The sequence below is a fragment of the Strongylocentrotus purpuratus genome, unplaced genomic scaffold (genome assembly GCF_000002235.5).
Source record: "Strongylocentrotus purpuratus isolate Spur 01 unplaced genomic scaffold, Spur_5.0 spur5_scaffold_3, whole genome shotgun sequence".
Lineage (NCBI taxonomy): Eukaryota > Metazoa > Echinodermata > Echinoidea > Camarodonta > Strongylocentrotidae > Strongylocentrotus > Strongylocentrotus purpuratus.
In genome coordinates, this window is record NW_022145609.1 from 21,709,873 (window position 1) to 21,723,307 (window position 13,435).

The following is a 13,435-nucleotide window of genomic DNA, read 5'->3' on the forward strand; positions in this document are numbered from 1 at the left end:
TGGATAGATATCGCGAATGCACTTCAACATTGAACATTTGGGCATATATTCCTGCTTTTTTGCGAATTTAGGTTGAAGTATTGCCATCTAAACTTCTGAAGGCGATATTTAAGCAATATTGAATGGATATTTTTCACCCAGAACCCTTGAACCGCAATTTTACCACTTTGGGTCTTTACCTTTAACATTACTTCTTCAAAAGCACCAAATACACGGCAGGTTTCTAATGCCTACAACCTTTTTCCTCAACGTCAAATCGGGCGCAGTAGATTTTTGACGTTCAATGAAAAGTAATATTGAAATTTTTTTGTTTGTTATGGCGCTCACATATAAGGCTCAATGTGCATGCTCAAGGCACTCTAATATTACATTAATGTATTTAGTGTTAAGGATAAAGAGTAAAGAGTAAAGAGTAATATGCTTCTTGACAGGGGCGTACGCAGGATTTTTTCAAGGGGGGGTCTTATAAAAAAATATTTTGCTCCCGAAAATTTGAAAATCGCGCCGGTCGAAAATTCGCTCAGTGGGGGGGGGGGGGGGGGGGGGGGGGGGGGGGGGGGGGGGGGGTAAGCGGACACTTTTTTTTTTTTTGGTCTCGAAATTTGAAAATTTGACATTTCTTTTCGTTGGGGGGGGGGGGAGGTCACTTTACGTTAGCCGTGGGCATAATTATTATTATTTTATTTATTTATTTTTTTAATTAAAAAAAAAAAAAGGGGGGGGGGGTTTAGTTTTTTTAGGGGGGTTTACACACATAAAAATACCAAAGGGGGGGTTTGAACCCCCAAACCCCCCCCCCCCCCACCTGCGTACGCCCCTGCTTCTTGACACCATTCAAGTTGTTTAAAATCTCTATGATCGGGGAAAATGTATAGGTACCATAACAAAAGCAAAAATGACTGAGATTTGGAGAACGTAACAAAACGAAGGAGAATATGGCAGGGCAGAAAAGAGGAAGACGGAAAAAGACGAACGAGAACAGGTAGAAGACGATGACGACCATGATAAAGAAAGAAAAGAAGAATAGAATAACTTAAAGAACACGACGAAGTTACGAATGGGAGCAAGGAGCAGATTGAGAAAAGAAGAAAAAGAAGAAGGAGAAGAAGAAGGAAAAAAAGAAGAAGGAGAAGAAGAAGAAGAAGAAGAAGGAGAAGAAGAAGAAGAAAAAGAAGAAGAAGAAGAAAATGAAGAAGAAGAAACAGGAGAATAAAAAGAAAACTTTAAGAAGAAGAAGAAAAGTTCTACTATTATTAAAAAGAAAACGTACAATAGACAGACACAGGCTATCTACTTCAGCAGTGGATTGACGAGAGGTACTATAGGCACGAAGCATGGAGCTATGAAATGATATACTGACAGACATACATTGTAACAATGTTAGTTCGACGTAATCCAAGGGGGACAAACAAAACTGTCCAAACACATTTAGTTGACGATGTCAATATCACCCTTCGCCCGAAATAGAAAAGTTCAATTTCGCTTGTCCACGCTACGTTCGAGGCAATCAATAGTCTTTGTCTTGGTGTGAGGTTGGGGTGTGTGAGTGTGTGAGTGTGTGTGTGGGGGGGGGGGGGGGAAGAAAGGATGCCTGGTGAAGGGTCATTGTTCTTCAAACACACTTCATTATTTTTAAAGGTAAGGTTTGTCAGATATGAAATATCACAGGCAAAGCTCGTCGGGAAAGTGGAAGAAGAAGTGAGATTCGGAAACTTTCGTCGAATCTCTACTCGCTACCTCTAACCCTCTCTCTCTCCCTCTTTCTTTCTCTCTCCCCTCTCTCTTTATTTCTCCCCTTCCTCCTCTTTCACTAATTTATTTTGGCAAGTTGATCATGCCTGTTCATGAATTGGAAGGGGTCAGTTACCTCTCCTCTGTGCCTTTGTCCCCCCCCCCCCCCCCCCCCTCCTCCTCCAAAGTTAAACAAAAGGATTTGGGATATTGCGTGCCTAAAAACGAGATCAGAAATCGACAACCTTGCAATGTTTGTGGGTCGGGTTCAGTTTATAGGTTATAGTTTTTTCTCGAACAGAGTGGGAAAGAATAACACGTTTCTAGGTTACGTTATTGAAATACAATCAAAATGTTCACGGGCTGAACGTAACGCCGCTATAGAGATCTCCTTTTCACTTTTGTATTATCTTTCTTTTCTTAGCTCTCGTTTTCTCTTTTTTTAATAACTTGTGTCCTCTTTTCGTCTGTATATACTATTGATATGTTGCCTACCTCTCCGACATCTCCTCACTCTCTCTTCAATATCCTCCTTTCGCATTTATCGACACACTCTCTCTCTATCTCTCTTTCTCAATCTCCATTATGTCTCACCTTCCTGTCACAATCCCTTTTCATTCTGTTCTCTGGTTTTGTTTACTCCATCTCCCTTTCTCTCTCTCACATTGTCGCCTGCGCGGGCCCCTTCCTGTTCTTTTCTTCCTTTTTGTTGTTGCTTTACCCCCCCCCCCCCCTTATCTGTATATCTCCTCTTTAATTCTCGTCAGAATCCTGTCTCAATTTAAAATCCCTCCCAATTTTTTTTTATTCGATATGTCTTACCATTGACTACATGCCTCCCTCTCCACCCAGTCTTTCTATCTCTCTCCCTCTCTCTCTCTCTCTCTCTCTCTTTCTGTCTCTCTCTCTGTCTCTCTCTTTCTGTCTCCGTTTCCGTCTCTCTGTCTACCTCTTTGTCATCCTCTCTACCCCACCCGTCACCCCTTCCTTGCGTTTGAATGACCACTTTTTTTCCTCCATCTCATCTCATTTCCTTCCCTTTCCTGTCACTCGTCTCCCATAAAACCTACATGAAATCACATTGCTACTGATGGTTAACGGAAACCTTTGAAAAATTTTTACTTAAAGTCGCAAACATCTTGATCATAATCTGTCAACAGATTTAAAGGTGAAAGTTTAAATCCAGGGTATAAACTGTATAATCCGAATGTTCAAAAAATGATACTTGAAATCTTAAGTGCTCTGTCGTCCCAAGATGGAAGATCTACAGGGGAAGATGTCGAAAGTAACCCATGTCATCAACAAGATATGAGAGTCCAGGGAAATAAAGAAAAGTTTCAACATCCGTTATACTTTAAGTATCTCCTTTTCTCAAAGGAAAATCTAAATGGATGAAATTCGTCGATATTACATATTTTTAAAATCTTGATGAACCGTACCTGCGTTATTTCTGAGGTGCAGTTCCATTCCCATTAAACTCAAGGTTGTATTTTCTTTGTATAGCCTTTACTATGTTCCACGCGGACAAAATGGTCCAGTAAATATTGTGCGAAAACATGCGTGCTTATCGAGATATGTGAGTTGGTCTAGCGATAATGTCTCCGGTCAGCTCCCTCTCTTCGTCTACAAACTTATTATGCATTAACGTTCGGTCCCCAGATTGATACACGTTTGTAGAAACCAAATTACACACATGAATTCAACGGCTGTAAACGATTTATTGATATAATTATTACATTTGTTATTTATGGGAGTATGGTTGCAAACAGTCCTGGAAGGAATCCAATAGTACATTCGACTTTGGGTGTCCGGAAATATTTAAAGAGGATGGGGTGAAACCCGTAATCAAATTCTTCAGAGATGCATCTTTGGTGACGTGAAGCTATTTACGTTTGAGACAAGGGGAATAATAATAATAAATACGGAAACCTAACTTCCTTTTTTTTGGGGGGGGGGGGGTGGGGAGGGGGAGGAGGAGGGGGTGCCTAACAAAACTTATCTCTCCTAATCACTGCCCCCCTTTATTTATTGAAGGGGAATTCCAACATTATACCAAGTTGGTATCCATAAGAGCAGGAATATACCAGTAGCGGGCCAATTGAGGAAAATTAAAAATAAGGAATATGGAAGTTAGAATAAAAAAGACCAACGTTACTATATGTATTATGGTATTTTCAAAAGACTTGACGACAATTTTACAAATTGACAATTCTTTACCTTTTTATAATCAATTCGAAATCGATTTGAAAACATTTATTTCAGTCATTAAAAAGACTTAAAAAGCAAAATCTTCTGAATGATATACTAAGGGGCAAGTGTAAAGAAAACACTTTCTTAATTGAACAAAATAATTATTAAGAAAGTCTCTCCCCCCCAAAAAAAAACAAAAACAAAAAAACAAAACAAAAAACAATCCTAGCTTATGCCAGCCAGGGTGGACTTCACCTTTAAAGTTTGAAGAATAACTAAAGCGGTTTTTCGTGATTTATGAACGTCTTAGATGAGACAGTAGCTTCACTTTTGAAAAGCTATCTTTTCATTACGGTTCTTTTCATCTACGCAATAAATTCTCGAGTAAAAACCTAAACAATCTGACAACGCGGTCCCGTTGTTGACTGCTTGGCATTTTTCGTCACCACTCTTCAAAATGTCGCCCTCATGCTGAGCAAAATATTTGCAATGATTCATCCGTTGCTATTTATGAGGTTTATTGCCCTGTTTTTATGTCTTTATTTTGTTTTTGTTGTTGCCATGACACCTATCGTTTTCGATAGAAGAGGTGTCGATAGAATGACGAGAATTCTTCCGAATCCGTTTTGCTTTCTACATGTATTGTCATATCGTAAAAATTATCTACAAATCTGTGTTTCTCTTCTTAAAGTAATTTGTCATTATGTTTGACTTTTTACATCTGTTTAAAAATGTATTTCGTAACATCATTACAGTTTTATCAATATTGACACAATGAAGCAAAACCCGTTGCTAACAAATATTCCTCCACCTGTAAAAACTAGACACGTGATTGTCACACATTGCAGTTAATTTCATTTATCTCCTCATTCCATTATGAAATAAATGTGAGGGTGTGGGTGTGTATGTGTGTGAAAGCGAGAGAGAGAGAGAGAGAGAGAGAGAGACCTGTGGAGGTAAAGGGGGAAGAGGACAGACAGCTAGAGAGAGTTTTTACCATGGTTACAAAAGTAGAGGGGGATAGAGATGACGTGTGCGTACGCGGTGGAATGTGTGTATGTGTGTGTGCGTGTTTGTGTGTGTGTGTGTTTGTGTGTGTGTGAGTTTGTGTGAGTATGTGTGTGTATGAGAGAGAGAGAGATAGAGAGAGAGAGAGAGAAAGAGGAGGAGAAAGAGAGAGAGAGAGAGACGTGGGGAGGGGTAAAGAGGGAAAAGACAGACATATAGAGGGAGTGAGAGGAAGAGAAAGAGAGAGAGAGAGAAGGAGAAGATGATGGTACCGGAAAACCATTGTGCCGTCTGTGGGCGCTCATAACGTCTTGCACTTTCCCCTATTTATCCAGAAGACATCCCCGTGGATCCATCCTTTCACAAGCCCTACAAATCACGATACACCTATGATCCCCAAGGATCAATCTATGGAAATCGATAGTCCACGTAGCGACACTCAGATACAAAAGGGAAACAAATCATCAGACTGCGTGAACATGATTACAGTGTCAGAGAAGCTAGTTTTACATGGTTGTGATGATCGGCTGAAAGAGAGAGAAAGAGAGAGGGATATGGGAAGGAAGATAGGGGAGGGGTCAGCATTAGTGTAGCTTTGAGCTAAAATCAGGGGGGATACAGAGAGAAAGGAAAGAATGGAGGAAAAGGGAGAGTGAAAAAGGAGAAGGTTAAGATTAAATGATTAAACCCTTCTACAACATCCTCTACTAAGAAGATTGCAGCCCTTAGCTGTCCTATTTCTCATTAAATAAATTAATCCCAAGCGTTTATAGTTCTATCACGGCTATTCTGCCTAATGCCAATAAGCACCCCCTTCCGCAATTCTTGGAAACGACACCTAGCCCTGCTTGTCACGATTTCTAAATTACCACGTATAACCCTATCCCCATTTAAGATAATTTCTCTTTATGTCCACCATAATCATCTTTTGTCCTTCCCGCAGGAAAGGGCTATATTGTACTAGTTATTTAATCACCTTTACGTTTCCTTCCCAATAAACAAAATCACGTGAAAATCACGTCAATATCAAGGTATCGACTTGAGGAGAGTTACGTTCTTCAAACACCTGACATTTACGTAAATGTGTTAATACGTTTATTGCACTAGGTAACTTAAACACACGTACACTAAATCACGCAATTGTCACTGCACTATCACCATTATAATAACGTGATTACCCTTACCTTAGAGACCATGGTTTGTAAACCTAATACTCCCGTGTTTGTTTGGTTATGAAATTACATCTTCATAAACGAAATTATCGCGTCACAGAAACACGTGAAGCGTTAGTGATAGTTTTAGTCAAAATATCTGCGTGAAATTCACGTGAATATTACGAGGCTGACTTGAGATGAATCATGTTCTTCATTCACGTGAAATTTACGTCGAAGAGGAAGTATGTTACTGTAACCCGCGTTCAACCCAATAATTACGCAAATTTACACTATAAATGAACCAAAATAATAATAATCATCCCGTTTCTGAACATCGTGTCTTGGATCTTCCATAATTACGTCCAGGCGCGCTGGTAGCAGTTAAGGGTTAGAGGGGGTTGGGGGAGGGGGGAAGGGTGCAAACATCCCAGAAGAGAAAGCTAGTTGCAACTGGTCCAGTTGATGAACCATTTAATGCAAACTGGTAACCCTGGAAATCGAAATGGGCTAAATGATCCAGTTGATCCAGGCCAGTTATACTTCAACTGGTCTAGCTGAGCCATTAGAACCATTTGGTTAACTTCCAACCAGTTGAACAGCAACAATACTTCAATACTGGTACGTCTGTATTTCCAATGTAAAGGCATTGGTAATTTAAAAGTAGACTTACATAATTGAATTAATCGAAAAAAATTCGTATACTTGTACTTTATTGAAATTATTTTAGTTAATAGTTAATGTTTCCCTTATTCATGTTTAATTAAATGTAATTTATACGAAGTAGCGAAATGTCCTAATAACTGGTAATTTATATTTGTAGTATTTTCGAAATGAATTGCATATAACTAAATCATCAGTAATTAAAAAATATGCTGTAAATTCAGATAAATTGTTTAAAAAACATAGATCTGCACGCACCCATATTCAATATGCAAATTAATTGGTGTCAGCTGGTTCAACTGGAAGTATGCCAACACTTAGTCATCAACCGGTGCAACTGGAAATATGCACACTCCAGTTATCAACTGGTGCAGTGAAAATATGCCAACAGTCAGTTATCAACTGGTGAACAAAGAAATGTGCCAACAGTCACGGTATTATCACCACGGAACTTAAATGGTAACTGTGAAACCATCAAGACACCCAAGAATAACTCATTTTCACACTGGAAAACATGGAATTCCCAGCTTATATAAATAATCCGTTTGAGTCACAAGATCATCACCGCGGAACTGCTGGCAACGTTGACTATCATTTAAATAGGTGTTTTAAGACACCTAATCATGACTAATTATTCACACCTAAAAGTCACGTATGCCCAGCTTAGATTAATATTCCGTTTAAGTCACGAGATCATCACCGCGGAACTGCTGGCAACTTTGACTACCATTTAAATAGGTGTTTTAAGACACCTAATAATTACTAATTTTTCACACCTAAAAGTCATGTATGCCCAGCTTAGATTAGTATTCCGTTTGAGTCACGAGATCATCACCGCAGAACTGCTGGCAACTTTGACTACCATTTAAATAGGTGTTTTAAGACACCTAATAATTACTAACTTTTCACACCTACATATCACGGATTCACAGCTTAGATTAGTAATCAGCTTGAGCCACGTGATCATAACCAAGAAATTTATGGTAACTTTGAAACCATTTAAAGAGGTGTGTAAGACACCTCCGAATTACTAATTTAATATAACCAGAGATTCACGGACAGAACAATAAGACAATTAGCCGGTGTAAGTAACGTGATTATTACCATCAACCTTGGATAACCTGTGAAACCAATCGATAAAGGTGCTTACAAGACCAAATAATTACGTATTTATCGCCACCATCGGTTAACGGACAAAAAACTCGTTGCTTGGTCAAGTGGTTATTTGGTCATAAACACTTGATTTACAGAGGTAAGTGGAATTACGTTACTCCAGTCGCGTGATAAACTGGTGGTTTTTAGGTTAGATGAAAACGTGAACAGGAATACCTTTTTTGTTTAAATGAAGGCACGTGCCGATAACGTTTAAATCTAGTTCAAAAGGCACTATACTTTAAAATCACTTAAAATACACTCCCAAAAGAGGTTACTTTTTAGTGTTCTGTTTATTGGGTTTACTTGCGTAGGCATTGTGATCCTATAGTTCCTGCAGTTCCTGTATCAAAGGAGACACCTTAGCTCTTTTCCCACCATTCCAGGTGTACCTATATATATTAATTATGTATAATATTACAATTCTTTCCGTTCTAGCCTCAGATAAATCTTTGACACAGGAAATGACTGTGATTTGTACTGGTATAAACCACCTTTTCTACGTTTCTGGTAGTTTTGAAAATGGTGCACTATAGTTTTCTTTCCTCCAAAAATGAATAACGATTTTTTTCCACTGAATTTTGTGCTACCATATTAAGCAGTAGGATGACTAAGATTAATTCAACATGGCAATGCCTACATAACAAAACGTTTTGCCACGTAACTAAGCGTTTTTTAAACGTCATTTTTGAACGATGATCTCAAAACCTGATGAGATCGTTGATTCGTTGCGGGGCAGAAGTATAACATTTCCAACACTCTGATGCCGATTCATTTGACGGCTCGTTTCTAGATATTTGAAGCTTAAATGTAATTTATCCTTATCATTTTAATTTATACATTTTGTTCCTTCTATTTCAATCAAAGGAGGCGTGATGGGTACACTTTAAAAGCCTTTTCCGACCACCTAGCAAGTGACTGACGTTTCAACAAAACAGTTGTCAATATCTGGTTACTCATCAAACGTCTTCCGTCTGATTTTTACAGACATTTATATAGGAATCTCTCCACAATCAGACAATTGGCAAGTTCCCAATCGGACTTTCCACATTTTGGTTTGTTTCTCTACTTCCTCATCTTGTTTTGTATGTTTCTTCCCACGAACACGTATCATCGATCCTTCTTGGAAAGCAATGAGCATGGTGAGAGTGATCTTATTGGAAGTGTTGACTTTAATATGACTGAATAGGTCGATTCCGTGTGTGTATCCAAGTTGTTACTTGTACGTGACGTCATGACTCAATATCTAGCGTTCTGAATGTACGCACAATATATGAATAAAGATGTTTTATGGCCAAATTGAAATTATACAAGAATTATCAGTGATTAAAATACATTTATGTGCTATTATCGATATGTTATATTGTTACTAGGAAAAAGAGGTTAGCCAATGGGTATACATTTGTTTAGATTAGAAATAAAAGAAATGCCCTTAAAGACCACAATTCATGAAAATTGAATCGCCCAATATCACACTTTGATCACGTTTGGGGACTACTCAAATACATGTACGCATATATTATTGTGGGGTGCAAAACATAGTTCCGTTCATTCAAATAAAATATATAATCAAATCAAATCAGTCTAAATTACGTGCATTGTACTTCAGAAGTCAAAATAGCAATACAATAAATGCACACAGTTATATGAAAGTATTGCTAGTAAAGTATCGAGAAAACAGAATGTGCGTGGGCAAAAGCCATCCATAAAGAGCTATTCATTTAGAAATGTTCTTATCAATAGTGCAGGTCAAAAGAGGTGCATGAGGACACAAGCTAACACAATGATATTCATTCCCTAGGAAATCGATTCTCTGAATCCCATTACATATTCACTGAATCTATTAATCATATTACAATGCGCTTCGTTTTATTATCGCGATTATTGTGTGGCATATTCACCAATCATTGAAAAAGCAAAGCTTCACCGAAACTCCCTGGACAATCACATTTTCAGAACCGCATCAATGGAAGTTATCGATTTGCACTTGATGCAAACGCACACTCACTCTCTACCATCTATCCGAGTACACGTACTGTGTAAATGATTAATGTATACATACTCGACTCGTTCGTTTCTCATTTGTTTGCCTATCCGTGACGTCACAGTGTCTTTTGATCTGAACTCGGCGTATATCCGTTCCTCGTTTCAAATCGCAGTGCCAAATCGTTATTAGAATCACCATGTCATGATAAGTGTTACTGCAAATGAATTATATTGATCTCGAACCAATAAGGGTTAAATCCTGTAAAAATGCTATGGCCTATGACGTCACACAACCCCTTTTACTAAAAAAAAAAGGTAGCGACAACATGTTTCAAAATAACAACGAATAGCGCCAAATTGTACGTTATTGGCATTATGAAGCAACGTATTCATTATTTAAAGGGTATAAAATAGTTCTCGCAATCTTTACTATTTCCTTCCCTTCTCCAACGTGATTCTAATTTAATTGGAGGCAATACACACACACAATGCAAAAGTTAATGCCTTCTGAATACATCATATTCCTATATAATATGTCATTGAAATTTGATAAGTCCCCGACACTACCTGGTAGGGTTTACATAGAGGTCAATGCCGTTGATATTAAAGTGGGTGGAATTTCCAGGTATTCGAACAAAATGATGCAACCATATTTATTTCCCGGTAATCAGAGTAATCAATAAGCATTTTTTCTTCAAATAGATTTATAAAATCCTGGGGAAATGGCATTCGGAAATTAAATGGTTAACCCCATTGTCGCCATTTGATATAATCCTGAACACGACAAGTATTGAACCCTGAAAAAACACCCAGTCATTTTCATTCTTTTCTTCAGTGGCCAGTAACGGAACGAGAGATGAATAGGGGCAGGGTGCCATGTTCTTCCCAATCGAAAGACGGAATGAGACGATGAGAAAGATACAAAAAGAGAGAGAGAGAGAGAGAGAGAGAGAGAGAGTGTGTGTTAAGGTGAGGCGTTAAGGCAAGATCAGCCTCTCCCATTTCCATTGGTAATCCTTCCACACCAGGCGCGGATCCAGGATTTCTTAGGGGAGGGGGCCCAACTTTTTTTTTTTTTTGCTCCCGAAAATTTTAAAAACGCGCCGGCCAAAAATTCGCTCAGTGGGGGGGGGGGGGGTAGTGAGCACATTTTTTTTTTTTTTTTGATCCTCAAAAAAATTTCAATTTGCACCCCCCCCCCCTTGAGCGCCAGGGGGGGGGGGGCCCAACCCCCAAAAAAGGTAAAAATCACGTGATTTTACATGATTTTTTTCTCAAGGGGGGGGGGGGAGCCCCCCCCCCCCCCTGGATCCGCCACTGTTCCACACAACCACTGCCAATCCATGTAAATGGTACACCATTCTCTTCTTTTTTGTCACCCTAAAAGACTAGTGCCATCTCCCCTTCAATTTTAATAACCCGCGTCCCGCCACAAAACCAGCCCCTCTATCTAAGAAAATGAGCTCGTTATCCTCCGAATCCCGCCATACATAAAGTCGTCCAGTCAACCCGTTGATTGATTTCGATCTGTCGCCTGTGAGGTTAAAAACATGACATCACAGACCGGGGCAAGCTCTGTAATTGCTCGTAAAGCGACGCCGTCGTAATTCTTGGAGCGATGAATGACCGTAATACCAGTGCTTGGTTACTTTGGTTCTGTTTACATCAAATAACACTGTTGAAGCGACATTATGCATCATTTAAAGGGTAACTGCCCGGTTAGAGTGATGCCATGCATAGTTGGAATGGTCACTCCAAGATAGATGTCACATTTTAAATGTTTTGCTTCCAAACGTGTTTGGAATGGATGATTACAGTTTCTCTTTGATAATGCAATCACTGACATTCCCTTTATTCGAGAAAATACAATTGCCAGGTCAGTCAACTTAGCAACCAACCAAAATCGGCCAAGAAAAGTGATCCAAAAATGTGCCTCGCCGCCTTACTCTGATCGGAGCTTTCTTTTCAGCCACGGACATTTAACGGAAGTAACAATCAAAATAGAAGAAGTGAATACTAATTTCACATCTACTATAGATCTCTATCAATAACAGTTATTGTGTGGATTACTATGGCCAAGTGGTAGTTATCCGAGTAATAGTTGTGGTCCGAATATTTTAATGTCTCCTATAAGAATTAGCCTGGGTTGTTTTGGGAGATGGTAGGCCCGGGTTTCGTCTTACAAAGATATGCGATTGGACCAAATTAATCGCAAGTCCTCTAATCAATCGCAAGTTTGAAATCTCCTATCTTTTATGTACATCGTTGCGATTGATATCAATCGCAAATTCTTTGTAAGACGGAGCCCAGGAGTTAGTTATTCCGAAATCCCGTTGTTTCAATCTTTAATGCACAATTTTATAAACGTAACCCCCCCCCCATCTCCCTAAATAAACAAATATTTGAAAGTTTCCTTTATGCGGCATTTATGTTAACGGGCTAAGCTCTGTTTCATTTCTTTGAATACAGTGGAAAAGAAAACTCTTTATAGGAATAGGAACCGTTTGGTATCATTCAGAGAAGAAAAATAATTCTCTCGTGAATAGGTTGTTGCACGATAACGAGCTCGAGAGACAATGATATAAGAGAATAATATCATCATATATTTGTACCATATGGAATGGGCTGTATGTAATTAATCCCATCTTCAACCCAAATAACACCACTCTCGAAATGGAACAAAGACAAAAAGAGGTTAAAATTATTATAAGCATAGCCCGACAATGATGACTTTGAAATAGCGTGCAGCTCTGCTGAAAACCAGGAGATACCCGTGAGGAAAAACGCATATAACTTGTAAAGACCTGGTAGGGTAAATGATAGTCTCCTAGTGTCATCCATGGGGAAAATAACACAACAAATCTCGAGTGTAAAGTGTTATCCGATTTCACAACGGCCATCCGAGTGTATCTTCATCAATGATTTACGCTGTTCTATTTTGCAAGGTAAACTCTGTCACTCGATCGTGCCCCGACGTTTTACTTTGTCACTTTTGCTCAATCATTCATCTCTCCGATGACCTCCCGTCTAGTATCTTTTACAGCAAAGCCATGAATCTGTAACGTAATGAATTATTCTTCCTATTTGTCCAATCACGGAGTGCCTTTTTAATGTTTAATAAGTGCAAATGTAGTCTTTTGGCAGGCACTTATAAAAAGCCGGTACAATGGCCTTGGTGTTGAGTGTTACACAAATAGACCTACCATCCCGTGGTTGACCTAGCTGGGCTATATTGTACGTTACATCACTTTGAAAGTTTTTTTTTTTTTATACAACTACGGGATACTCATAATTCTTCCCAATTACATCAGAATCAAGGTTACTATGAATAGTGGCGTAGCATGGCTTGCGCTTACTAAATGAAATTATTATGAAGCAAATATAAATTGCGTGGATCCATGATTAAATTGGTTTTCATGGAAACTGTACTCCTACAATCATGACAATTCCACCAATTGATTGTTCAAAATGGGCAAATGAAGTATTCCATATGTCAACATGTAAGCACTTCCCCGAAAAGAACTACCTTGTTTAGTAACAGCACATGCATTAAT